The 12,922-nt window shown below is 50.9% G+C and overlaps 1 protein-coding gene across 9 annotated transcripts in view; it reads left to right on the top strand.

Annotated features, from left to right (window-relative positions):
* LOC126943250 (60S ribosomal protein L28) overlaps positions 1-12,922 on the top strand; it is a 108,513-nt gene that overhangs the window by 38,847 nt on the left and 56,744 nt on the right. Inside the window, exon 1 of one of the 9 annotated variants that reach the window (XM_050771822.1) lies at positions 11,864-11,867. The exons of the other annotated variants lie outside the window; for them this stretch is intronic. The gene's annotated coding sequence lies outside the window, so the exon portion shown is untranslated. Of the gene's footprint in view, positions 1-11,863; positions 11,868-12,922 lie in introns of those variants that run through there. 9 annotated transcript variants of the gene reach the window in all.

Here is a 12,922-nt window from a genome sequence, read left to right on the forward strand (position 1 = left end):
CCTTCAGCTTCTGACCTCCTCCCGGCTTGGTACTTAGGGATTTGGGGTCATGGCCTCCTCCTTCTTCCCAGGACCCAGGAGTCCAGTCCCTCAGTCCCTCCTCCCTCAAACCCAGGGTCAGACCTCTAGGCCCTCCTTCTTTAGACTCTGGAGTCCCTCCTGCCTCTGACATTCATGAGGTCCAAACCCCGAGATAGCCCAGCCGACAGGGACAGGTAAGCCTCACATGCTGGGCTCTGCAGGGGAACGAGGGGCTGGAGCTGGGCCCCTCTCTTTCCTCTCTCTCTCCTCCCCTTCACACCTGAAGAACCAGCCCTTTGAAGAGGGCCCAGGTGCATGAGATTGTGGCCGTGGCCTCTGGGCCCTCATTGGCTCTCAAACAGAAGTCACGGGAGGGGGTCTGATCTAATCGGCCAGCTCTCCTCCACTCCAGGCAACTTCTCCACCTGTTTCAGTGTTCAGTCTTAGCTCACACATTCTCCTGCTGGGGGAGTTTCTCCCTGCTCTCCCAGCCCCTCCATGCACCTGCCAGCCTCCAGGGCCTCCCCAGGATGCTCACCTCTCCAAGCTTCCTGGGGCTCTCAGTCCTGGGAGTGGGGCTGGGTGAGCTCGGGGAAGAAGGGCTGGCATTTGGGGTGGGGCTCAGGCAGGCATCCTGCAGAGGCAAAGTCCAGGCTGCAGGACTGCCTGGGTCCTTTGGTCTGGCGGCCATTTCCTAAGGGCTGTCTATCCCCAAACCACTGTGTCCTGTCTCCTTAGAACCTAACAGGCAGCACTTTAGCTTTGGGGGCCCCTAACTTCCTTCCTCCAGCTTTGTATATTCAACATCCAAACTCTCAGCCCTGTCCTCCCCTGGACTCAGATCTGAGCCTCCACCCTTGGGGACCCAGGAGTCCAAGCTCCAACTCCTTCCTCCTTCCCGAAGATGCAGGAGTCCAGGCCCCCAGAACTCTTCCCTTAGACATAGAAGTCCCAGCCACCTCCTCCCTCAGTATGCCACCTCGTTTCTTTTAATGGATGTAAAATCCACATAACATTAGCCATTTTAAAGTGTACGATTTGGACGGGCGCTGTGGCTTATGCCTGTAATCCCAGCAGTTTGGGAGACCGAGGCGGGCGGATCACCTGAGGTCAGGAGTTTGAGACTAGCCTGGCCAACATGGTGAAACCCCATCTCTACTAAAAATGCAAAAATTAGCTGGGTGTGGTGGCAGGCGCCTGTAATCCCAGCTATTCCAGAGGTTGAGGCAGGAGAATCCCTTGAACCCGGGAAGCAGAAGTCGCAGTCAGCCCAGATCGTGCCATTGCACTCCAGCCTGGGCGACAAGAACAAAACTCTGTCTCAGAAAAAAGAAAAAAAAAAAAATGTGCGACTCAGCGACATTAGTGCACTCCCAATGTTATGCAACCATCGCCTCTTTCTTTTCTGTATTTTTTGTTTTTTGTTTTTTTGAGATGGAATCTCCGTCTGTCACCCAGACTGGAGTGCAGTGGCGCAATCTCAGCTCACTGCAACCTCTGCTTCCTGGGTTCAAGTGATTCTCCTGCCTCAGCCTCCTGAGTAGCTGGGATTACAAGCATGCACCACCACACCTGGCTAATTTTTGTATTTTTAGTAGAGATGGGGTTTAACCATGTTGGCCGGCTGGTCTTGAACTCCCGACCTCAGGTGATCAGCCCGCCTTGGCCTCCCAAAGTGCTGGGATTACAGGCATGAGCCACCGTGCCTGGCCTTTTTTTTTTTTTTTTTCCTGAAACAGAGTTTCCCTCTATTGCCCAGGCTGGAGTGCAGTGGTGCAATCTTGGCTCACTGGGACCTCCACCTCCCGGGTTCAAGTGATTCTCATGCCTCAGTCTCCCAAGTAGCTGGGATTACAGGTGCCTGCCTCAATGCCTGGCTAATTTTTGCATTTTTTGATAAACACAGAGTTTCACCATGTTGGCCAGACTGCCCTCAAACTGCTGACCTCAAGTGATCCACCTGCCTCAGCCTCCCAAAGTGCTGGAATTACAGACGGGAGCCATCGTGCCCAGCCCCTCTCTGGTGTCTTTTATGCTCAGTGTAATGTTTTTGAGATTCACCCATGTTGCAGTATTAGTGTTTCATTCCTTTATTTTTTTATTTTTATTTTTTTTTGAGATGGAGTGGCCGGATCTCAGCTCACTGCAAGCTCTGCCTCCCGGGTTCCCGCCATTCTCCTGCCTCAGCCTCCCGAGTAGCTGGGACTACATACAGGTGCCCGCCACCTCACCCGGCTAGTTTTTTTGTTTTTGTTTTTGTACTTTTTAGTAGAGACAGGGTTTCACTGGGTTAGCAAGGCTGGTCTCGATTTCCTGACCTCGTGATCCGCCCGTCTTGGCCTTCCAAGTGCTGGGATCACAGGCTTGAGCCACCGCGCCTGGCCTCATTCCTTTATTTTTTATTTTAATTTTTTAAACAGCCAGGGTCAGCTGGGCAAGGTGGCTCACGCCTGTAGTCCCAGCACTTTGGGAGGCTGAGGCAGGCGGATCACCTGAGGTCAGGAGTTCGAGACCAGCCTGGCCAACATGGTGAAAACCCGTCTCTACTAAAAATACAAAAAAATTAGCTGGGTGGCCGGGCACGGTGGCTCACGCCTGTAATCCCAGCACTTTGGGAGACCAAGGCGGGCGGATCATGAGATCAGGAGTTTGAGACCAGCCTGGCCAACACAGTGAAACCCCGTCTCTACTAAAAATACAAAAATTCACCAGGTGTGATGGCACATGTCTGTCGTCCCAGCTACTCGGGAGGCTGAGGCAGGAGAATCGCTTGAACCCGGGAGGCAGAGCTTGCAGTGAGCCGAGATCGCGCCACTATACTCCAGCCTGGGCGACAGAATGAGACTCCATCTCCAAAAATTAATAAAATAAAATAAAGTAAAGTAAAATAAATATAAAATAAAATATAAAATAAAATAAAATAAAAATAAATCCTGTCCCAGTGGGGCTGCTAGAGAGCAAAGGTCTCCCAGTTCCCCTCACCCCTTCTGCCCCCAAACGCCTCTCCTCTGGGTCTGGTCATCCTCCTTTCGCTTCTTTTTCCGGAAGTCTCCGTTTGCCCAGACATGATTCTGACCCTCAGTGGGGTCCCTGTCTGTGGGCAACACAGATAATCAGCAGGTGACAACTCCCCTAGAGGAAGTCACACAAGGCTATGAGGGAGCCCAGGGGAGGGGGGCGTCCATGACCTGCTCCTCCGTCAGCCCTGGACACCGTTCTCCTGCCCTGCCCTGTGTTTGCCACCTGGCTGAGTCCCACTCCTCCTCCAAAATATTAATAATAATAAAGATGAAAAAGCCCAGGTGGGCCGGGCGCAGTGGCTCAAGCCTGTAATCCCAGCACTTTGGGAGGCCGAGACAGGAGGATCACGAGGTCAGGAGATCGAGACCATCCTGGCGAACACGGTGAAACCCCGTCTCTACTAAAAAATACAAAAAACTAGCCGGGCGAGGTGGCGGGCGCCTGTAGTCCCAGCTACTCGGGAGGCTGAGGCAGGAGAATGGCGGGAACCTGGGAGGCGGAGCTTGCAGTGAGCTGAGATCCGGCCACTGTACTCCAGCCTGGGCGACAGAGCGAGACTCCGTCTCAAAAAAAAAAAAAAAAAAGAAAAAGAAAAAGCCCAGGTGATCCTAAGGAAGACTTGTCCCTGCTCTGAGTCTCCATACCCAACTCTCGGTGTCCTGGCACAAAGATGGGTGTGGCTCACTGGTGTCCCCACGGTGCTTACGTGACCTGCTTGGGCCCTCCTGGGGAGGCTAGGGGACAGGGCTCCAGCCTGTCGGGCTACTTTCAAGTTGGGAATTAGGCCCCTGTCACCACTGGCCACGGGTAGTTTGGGTATCTGGAGCCTTAAGGGTCCTTCCGGAAGCTAGGCTGCTGGCCTGGCTCAGCCGAGGGGAAGAGGCTGTGCTTTTCCTCTAAGAAAGATGACATTGCACTTTCATATTGAGGAAACCGCTTCTGGTTGGTGGTGGGGACTGGTTTTTATTTTTATTTTTGTATCCCTAGATGTCTACGTCCCCTGCCTGGAAGTTTCCCCAGAGAGGGGATGTAGAAGTCTAGGAACACAGAGGTCTCGGAACCTTCCCCAGGGAGGGGATGTACACCTCTAGGGATAGAGGGTCTCGGACCTCTGTTTTCCTGTCCGAAAAACAAGGATCATGATGGTCTGCCTTCAGGCAATTGTGAGGGTTTGTTGGGGTTATCCACGTGAGACCCTAAAAGGCTGCCTGTCTGGCTGGGCTCGGTGGCTCACACCCATCATCCCAGCATTTTGGGAGGCTGAGGCCGGTGGATCACCTGAGGTCAGGAGTTCAACACCAGCCTGGCCAATATGGTGAAACCCCGTTTCTACTAAAAATACAAAAATTAGCTGGGCGCGGTGGCAGGCACCTGTAATCCCAGCTACTCAACAGGCTGAGGCTGGAGAATCGCTTGAATCCGGGAAGCGGAGATTGCATGAGTTGAGATTATGCCACTACACTCTAGCCCAGGCGACAAGAGCGAAACTCTGTCAAAAAAAAAAAAAAAAGAAAAAGAGAGAGAGAGAGAAAGGAAGGAAGAAAGGAAGGAAGGGAGGGAGGGAGGGAGGGAGGGAAGGAAGGAAGGAAGGAAGGAAGGAGAGAGAAAAGAAATGCAAGAGATTGATTGGGGATAAGGTTGGTGAAGCATAAAGGAGGAGAAAGGTCAGGCGCGGTGGCTCAAGCCTGTAATCCCAGCACTTTGGGAGGCCGAGGTGGGCGGATCGCTAGGTCAGGAGTTCAAGACCAGCCTGGGCAACATGGTGAAACCCCGTCTCTACTAAAAATACAAAAAAAAAAGGAAGAGAAAGACCAGGAGTGGCTGGAAGAGACTTCAGATTGTGACGTGAGTGGGTCTGGGTCTGACACTGGAGAACGGCAGAGTGGAAGAATCACAGACCATGTGCAGTTCTGAGAACCCCAGTCAGGTCAGCTGGGAGATGTGGTGCAAAGATCACCCATACACAAGTCTATGGAGACTGAAAGCAAGTCAGTGGTTGCAAGGGATGGAAAGAGGGGAGGATAAGAAATGATTGCTTAATTGGAGTTTCCTTATGGGGTTATGAAACTGTTTTGGAACTAAATAGAGGCGATGATTGCACAACATTGTGAATGTGCTAAACTACACCGAATTGTACTTTAAAATGCTTAGAGTGGGCCAGGCATGGTGGCTCACGCCTATCATCCCAGCACTTTGGGAGGCCAAGGTGGGTAGATCACGAGGTCAGGAGATCGAGACCATCCTGGCTAACACGGTGAAACCCCGTCTGTACTAAAAATACAAAAAAATAGCCGGACATAGTGGCAGGCGCCTGTAGTCCCAGCTACTCGGGAGGCTGAGGCAGGAGAATGGCATGAACCCGGGAGGCAGAGCTTGCAGTGAGCTGAGATCGTGTCACTGTGTTCCAGCCTGGGCAACACAGTGAGACTCGGTCTCAAAATAAATAAATAAATAATAAATAAATAATTTAAAAAAATTTTTTTTATTTACTTTTTTTTTTTTTTGAGACAGAGTCCCACTCTGAGATTGCGCAGTGGTGCGATCTCAGCTCACTGCAATCTCCGCCTCCCGAGTTCAAACGATTCTCCTGCCTCAGCCTCCAGAGTAGCTGGGACAAAAGGCGTGCACCACCACGCCCGGCTAATTTTTTTTTTTTTTTTTTTTTGTATTTTTAGTAGAGATGAGGTTTCACTGTGTTAGTCAGGATGGTCTCAATCTCCTGACCTCATGATCCTCCTGCCTCAGCCTCCCAAAGCGTTGGGATTACAGGCTTGAGTCACTGCGCCTGGCCAAAAAATTAAATTGAATAAACAAATAACACTTTAGCACATTGACTTTAGAGGTGTACACATTGGGCAGAAATGGCCAGGCTCTAGTCCCTACCCCACACTTAGTCATTGGTCAAGGCTGCATAAAAAGAAGGTAACACCAATCCAAATCAAACGCTGCTGAAGGTGCTACCGCTGGAGCCTGGAGACCAGCGGAAGTCCTCCCAGCTGATCAAGTTCTTTCAGGAAGGGAGAGCCACCCTGGCTACCATACTTGCCCAGTGTCACTCAGCTACTGAGTGGAGCAGCTGGAGTCTGTCTGACGGTAAAATTTGCTTCCTTTGGCCGGGCGCAGTGGCTCATGCCTGTAACCCCGGCACTTTGGGAGGCCAAGGCGGGCGGATCATGAGGTCAGGAGATCGAGACCATCCTGGCTAACACAGTGAAACCCCGTCTCTACTAAAAACACAAAAAATTAGCTGGGTGTGGTGGGGGGCGCCTGTAGTCCCAGCTACTTGGGAGGCTGAGACAGGAGAATGGCGTGAACCCGGGAGACGGAGTTTGCAGTGAGCTGAGATCGCACCACTGCACTCTCCAGCCTGGGTGACAGAGCGAGACTCCATCTCAAAAAAAAAAAAAAAAAAAAAAGAAAAAGCCGGGCGCAGTGGCTCAAGCCTGTAATCCCAGCACTTTGGGAGGCCGAGACAGGTGGATCACAAGGTCAGGAGATCGAGACCATCCTGGCTAACATGGTGAAACCCCGTCTCTACTAAAAAATACAAAAAACTAGCCGGGTGAGTTGGCGGGCGCCTGTAGTCCCAGCTACTCGGGAGGCTGAGGCAGGAGAATGGCGTAAACCCGGGAGGCGGAGCTTGCAGTGAGCTGAGATCCGGCCACTGCACTCCAGCCCGGGTGACAGAGTAAGACTCTGTATCAAAAAAAAAAAAAAAAAAAAAAAAAAAAAAAAAAGTGCTTCCTTCCTACGTGCCATGCAATGCCCTTGAATATCCATCCCTGTCTTCACCCATCCAACCTTCTCCTGAAACATCCATTTATCTGTGCATATGTTCATGCCTTTGTGCATTCCTCCAACTAGTTATTTCTCCACTCATCCATCCACCTGCCTGTCTAGCCAGCCATTTGCTCATATGTTCTTTTATTTATTTATTTATTTATTTGAGATGGACTTTTGCTCTTGTTGCCCAGCCTGGAGTGCAGTGGTGCCATCTCGGTTCACTGCAACCTCCGTCTCCCAGGTTCTAGCGATTCTCCTGCCTCAGCCTCCTGAGTAGCTGGGATTACAGGCACCTGCCACCATTCCACCTAGAGGTAGAATTGCTGGGTCATATAGTACCATTTTTAGGACCCGCTAAACTGCTTTCCACAATGTCTACACCATTTACACCATTTTGCATTCCCGCCAGCAATGCATGAGGGTTTCAATCTCTCCACATCGGCAACAGTGCCTGGTATGATCTTTTTTTTTTTTTTTTTTTTGAGACGGAGTCTTGCCCTGTCTCCCAGGCTGGAGTGCAGTGGCACAATCTCGGCTCACTGCAAGCTCCTCCTCCCGGGTTCAAGCGATTGTCCTGCCTCAGCCTCCCGAGTAGCTGGAACTACAGGCGCCCGCCACCACGCCCGGCTAATTTTTTTTTTTTTTTTTTGTATTTTTAGTACAGATGGGGTTTCACCGTGTTAGCCAGGATGGTCTCAATCTCCTTACCTTGTGATCCGCCCGCCTCGGCCTCCCAAAGTGCTGGGATTACAGGTGTGAGCCACCGCGCCCAGCCTATTATCTGTCTCTTTAAAACTAAATTACAGTCTTTTTCAGGGACGGGATCTGGCTTTGTTGCCGAGGCCGGAGTTCAGTGGCTATTCACAGGTAGTATCATGGCACACTACAGCCTTGAACTCCTGGCCTCAAGAGATCCCTTTGCCTGGCTGGGAGTCACGCCTGTAACCCCAGCACTGTGGGAGGCTGAGGCAGGCGTATCACTTGAGGTCAGGAGTTGGAGACTAGCCTGGCCAACATGGCGAAACCCCATCTGTACAAAAACAAAAACAAAAACAAAAATTAGCTGGGCATGGTGGCACATGCCTGTAGTCCCAGCTACTCGGGAGGCTGAGGCAGGGGAATGGCTTGAACCCGTGAGGCAGAAGTTGCAGTGAGCCGAGACCGTGCCACTGCACTCCAGCCGGGGTGACAGATCGACACTTTGTCTCAAAAAAAAAAAAAAAAAAAAAGATCCTCCAGCCTCCCAGGTAGCTGGAATTACAGGCCTGTGCCACCGTCCTCCACTTGATGTGTCTTTTTGATGGTGATCACTCTGGTGGGTGTGAAGTGGCGTCTCCTTGTGGGTTTAATGCATGTAGCCCTAGTGACTTACGATGTTGAACATTTTTCCATGCGTTCATTGGCCATTTGCATATTTCTTTGGATAAATGTCAGATCCTTGTTCATTTTTGAAATTAGGTTGTCTGTATTTTTATTATTGAGTCATAAGATTTTTTTTTTTTTTTAAGGTGGAGTCTCACTCTGTCACACAGGCTGGAGTGCAGTGGCGCGATCTCGGTTCACTGCCACCTCCACCTCCCAGGTTCAAATGATTCTCCTGCCTCAGCCTCCGGAGTAGCTGGGATTACAGGCCCCTGCCGCCATACCTGGCTAATTTTTTTTGTATATATATATATATTTTTGAAACTGAGTCTCCTTTTGTCGCTCAGGCTGGAGTGCAGTGGCGCGATCTCAGTTCACTGCCACCTCCACCTCCCAGGTTCAAATGATTCTCCTGCCTCAGCCTCCAGAGTAGCCGGGATTACAGGTGCCTGCCACCATACCAGGCTTGTGTGTGTGTGTGTGTGTGTGTGTGTGTGTGTGTGTGTGTATGTATTTGTGTGTTTAATAGAAACAGAGTTTCACCATGTTGGCCAGGCTGGTCTCAAACTTCTGACCCCAGGTGATCTGCCTGCCTCAGCCTCCCAAAGTGCTGGGATTACAGGTGTGAGCCACCGTCCCTGGCTTAAGGATTCTTTATATATTCTGGATTATAAGGCGATCATTATCAGATATAATGATTTCCAAATATTTTCTCCCATTCAATGGATAGCAATCCTCTTTTGACCTAATATTCCCTCTTTTATTCAGGATCTGAATACTTGCATTGGGTTCGTCATTGAATCATTCAGCAAATCTTTTTTTGTTTTGTTTTTTTTTTTGAGACTGAGTCTTGCTCTGTCACCCAGGCTAGAGTACAGTGGCTCAATCTTGGCTCACTGCAACCTCTGCCTCCTGGGTTCAAGCAATTCTCCTGCCTCAGCCTCCCTAGTAGCTGGGATTACAGGCGCCTGCCATCACACCCGGCTACTTTTTGTATTCTTAGTAGAGACAGGGTTTCACCATCTTGGCCAGGCTGGTCTTGAGTTCCTGACCTCGTGATCCACCCACCTCGGCCTCCCAAAATGCTGGGATTACAGGCGTGAGCCACCGCACCCGGCCTCATTCATCAAATCTCTATCTAATGCCAATGATATGCCAGGCACTGCTTTTTGATATTGAGACTCGACTCTGAACAAGACAAAGGTCCTGCCCTCCTGGCATTTATGTTCCAGCAACAAACGAATAAATAAAGAGATAGGTAGTGGTAGCCAGGGGGAGGTCCTACACAGCTCCAACTTCGCGGGCTGGCAACCTGTGTAGCCACCAGGGGTCCCATTCCCAGAAGCGACTTGCTCCGATTTAAAGCGCTGCTATCGGCCGGGCGCGGCGGCTCCCACCTGTAATCCCAGCACTTTGGCAGGCCGAGGCGGGTGGATCACGAGGTCAGGAGATTGAGACCATCCTGGCCAACAAGGTGAAACCCCATGTCTACTAAAATGCAAAAAAGTAGCCGGGCGTGGTGGCATGTGCCTGAAATCTCGCTACTCGGGAGGCTGAGGCAGGGGAATTGCTTGAACCTGGGAGGCGGAGGTTGAAATGAGCTGAGATCGTGCCACTGCACTCCAGCCTGGCGACAGAGCAAGACTCCATCTCAAAATAAATAACTAAATAAGTAAATAGATAAATAAATAAATAAAGCTCTGCTGGCCGGGCGCGGTGGCTCACGCTTGTAATCCCAGCACTTTGGGAGGCCGAGGCGGGCGGATCGCGAGGTCAGGAGATTGAGACCATCCTGGCCAACAAGGTGAAACCCCATGTCTACTAAAATGCAAAAAAGTAGCCGGGCGTGGTGGCGGTGCCTGAAATCTCAGCTACTCGGGAGGCTGAGGCAGGGGAATTGCTTGAACCTGGGAGGCGGAGGTTGAAATGAGCTGAGATCGTGCCACTGCACTCCAGCCTGGCGACAGAGCAAGACTCCATCTCAAAATAAATAACTAAATAAGTAAATAGATAAATAAATAAATAAAGCTCTGCTGGCCGGGCGCGGTGGCTCACGCCTGTAATCCCAGCACTTTGGGAGGCCGAGGCGGGCGGATCGCGAGGTCAGGAGATTGAGACCATCCTGGCCAACAAGGTGAAACCCCATGTCTACTAAAATGCAAAAAAGTAGCCGGGCGTGGTGGCGGTGCCTGAAATCTCAGCTACTCGGGAGGCTGAGGCAGGGGAATTGCTTGAACCTGGGAGGCGGAGGTTGAAATGAGCTGAGATCATGCCACTGCACTCCAGCCTGGCGACAGAGCGAGACTCCATCTCAAAATAAATAACTAAATAAGTAAATAAATAAGTAAATAAATAAAGCTCTGCTATCAAGTGAGACTGTGTCTCAAAAAAAAAACACCAAAAAAACAAAAAAACCTCTACTATCGTCATCTTAAAATTCTTTTTCTTTCTTTCTTTCTTTTTTTTTTCTTTTTTAGAGACAAGGCCTCACTGTGTCACCCAGGCTGCTGTGCAGTGGCATCAACATGGCTCACTGCAGCCTCAACCTCCAGGGCACAAGACATTCTCACACTTCAGTCTCCCCAGTAGCTAGGACTACAAACGTGCCATCATACCCAGCTAATGTGTGTAGAGACAGAGTTTCGTCAGCTGCCCAGACTGGTCTCAGAACTCCTGAGCTAAAGTGAGCCGCCTGCCTCAGTTTCCCAAAGTGCTGGGATTACAGGAGTGTGCCACTGTGCCCAGCCCTGACATTCTTTTTTGTTTGTTTGTTTGTTTTTGAGACGGAGACTCACTCTGTCACCCAGGCTGGAGTGCAGTGGTGCGATCTCAGCTCACTGCAACCTCCACCTCCCGGATTCAAGCGATTCTCCTGCCTCAGCCTGCCAAGTAGCTGGCGTTACAGGCATGCACCACCACGCGTGGCTAATTTTTGTATCTTTAGTAGAGACGGGCTTTCACCATGTTGGTCAGGCTGGTCTTGAACTCCTGACCTTGTGATGCACCCACCTCGGCCTCCCAAAGTACTGAGATTACAAGCGTGAGCCCCTGTGCCCAGCTTGAAATTCTTAATAATTGTTTTTTTGTTGTTTGTTTGCTTGCTTGTTTTGAGACGGAGTCTCGCTCTGTCACCCAGGCTGGAGTGCACTGGCATGATCTCAGCTCACTGCAACCTCCGCCTCCTGGGTTCAAGTGATTCTCCTGCCTCAGCCTCCCAAGTAGCTGGGATTACAGGCGTGCGCCACTATGCGTGGCTAATTTCGTATTTTTAGTGGACACGGGGTTTCACTATGTTGGTCAGTCTGGTCTCGAACTCCTGACCTCAGGTGATTTACCTGCTTCAACCTCCCAAAGTGCTGGGATTAGAGGCGTGAGCTACCATGCCCGGCCCTTAATAATTGCTGAACAAGGGGCTCTGCATTGGCTGGCGGTGGGTGGACTCTTCTAGTCAGAGCAGTCAGGTGAGACCTCCCAGGTGAGGTGACATTTCAGCAGAGACCTAAGGGAGGTGAGAGAGTGAGCCCTGCAGATATCTTTGGGCAGCACTTTCTATGCAGAGAGAACGGGGGAGGCCTTGAAATGTGGAAAGTGCAGCTTTCAGCGAGGAGGTGGATGGGACCTTACCAGGGTGAGTGGTGGGAAAAAGAGTTCCAATAAGGTGAGAGAGGTAATGAGGGGGGAAACTGGGCGGGGCCGGGGGCCATTGTAAGAAAGTTAGATTTTTTTTTTTTTTTTTTTTTGAGACAGAGTCTCGCTTTGTCGCCCAGGCTGGAGTACAGTGGTACATTCGGCTCACTGCAACCTCTGCCTCCTGGGTTCAAGCGATTTTCCTGCCTCAGCCTCCCACCTAGCTGGGATTACAGGCGTCCACCACCACACTCGGCTAATTTTTGTATTTTTGGTAGAGACGGGGTTTCACCATGTTGGCCACGCTGGTTTCAAACTCCTGACCTTGTGATTTGCCCGCCTTGGCCCCCCAAAGTGCTGGGGATTACAGGCGTGAGCCACTGCGCCCAGCCTAGAAAGTTAGATTTTAATCTAGGTGTGTACTAATTAACCACAGCAACTCCAGAAAACAATAAACGTTTACTTCATCTGGTTTTTATGGGTCGCAAATTTCGGAACGGCTTAGCTGAGCGATTCTGGCTTTGGGGTGCTTCGAAGGTTGCAGTCAAGACATGGGCCAGGGCGGCCAGGCGCGGTGGCTCAAGCCTGTAATCCCAGCACTTTGGGAGGCTGAGACGGGTGGATCACGAGGTCAGGAGATCGAGACCATCCTGGCTAACACGGTGAAACCCCGTCTCTACTAAAAAATACAAAAAAAAAAAAAAAAAAAAAAAAAAAAAACTAGCCGGGCGAGGTGGCGGGCGCCTGTAGTCCCAGCTACTCGGCAGGCTGAGGCAGGAGAATGGCATGAACCCGGGAGGCGGAGCTTGCTGTGAGCTGAGATCCGGCCACTGCACTCCAGCCTGGGCGAGAGAGCAAGACTCCGTCTCAAAAAAAAAAAAAAAAAAAAAAAAAAAGAAAGAAGACATGGGCCAAGGCTGCACAGCCACCTGAAGACTTGATGGACGCCGGGGGATTATTGCCGTTGTGGCCCGAGCACATGGCTGACGAGCTAGTGGGAGGCCTCGGCTCCTCTCTGGCTGCTGGCTTGAGGCTTCAGTTCCTCGAAACATGGACCTCTCTGCAGGGCAGCTCCAATGTCCTCTTTTTTAATATATATTTTTTTTGA

Source organism: Macaca thibetana, chromosome 19, assembly GCF_024542745.1.
Source record: "Macaca thibetana thibetana isolate TM-01 chromosome 19, ASM2454274v1, whole genome shotgun sequence".
NCBI lineage: Eukaryota > Metazoa > Chordata > Mammalia > Primates > Cercopithecidae > Macaca > Macaca thibetana.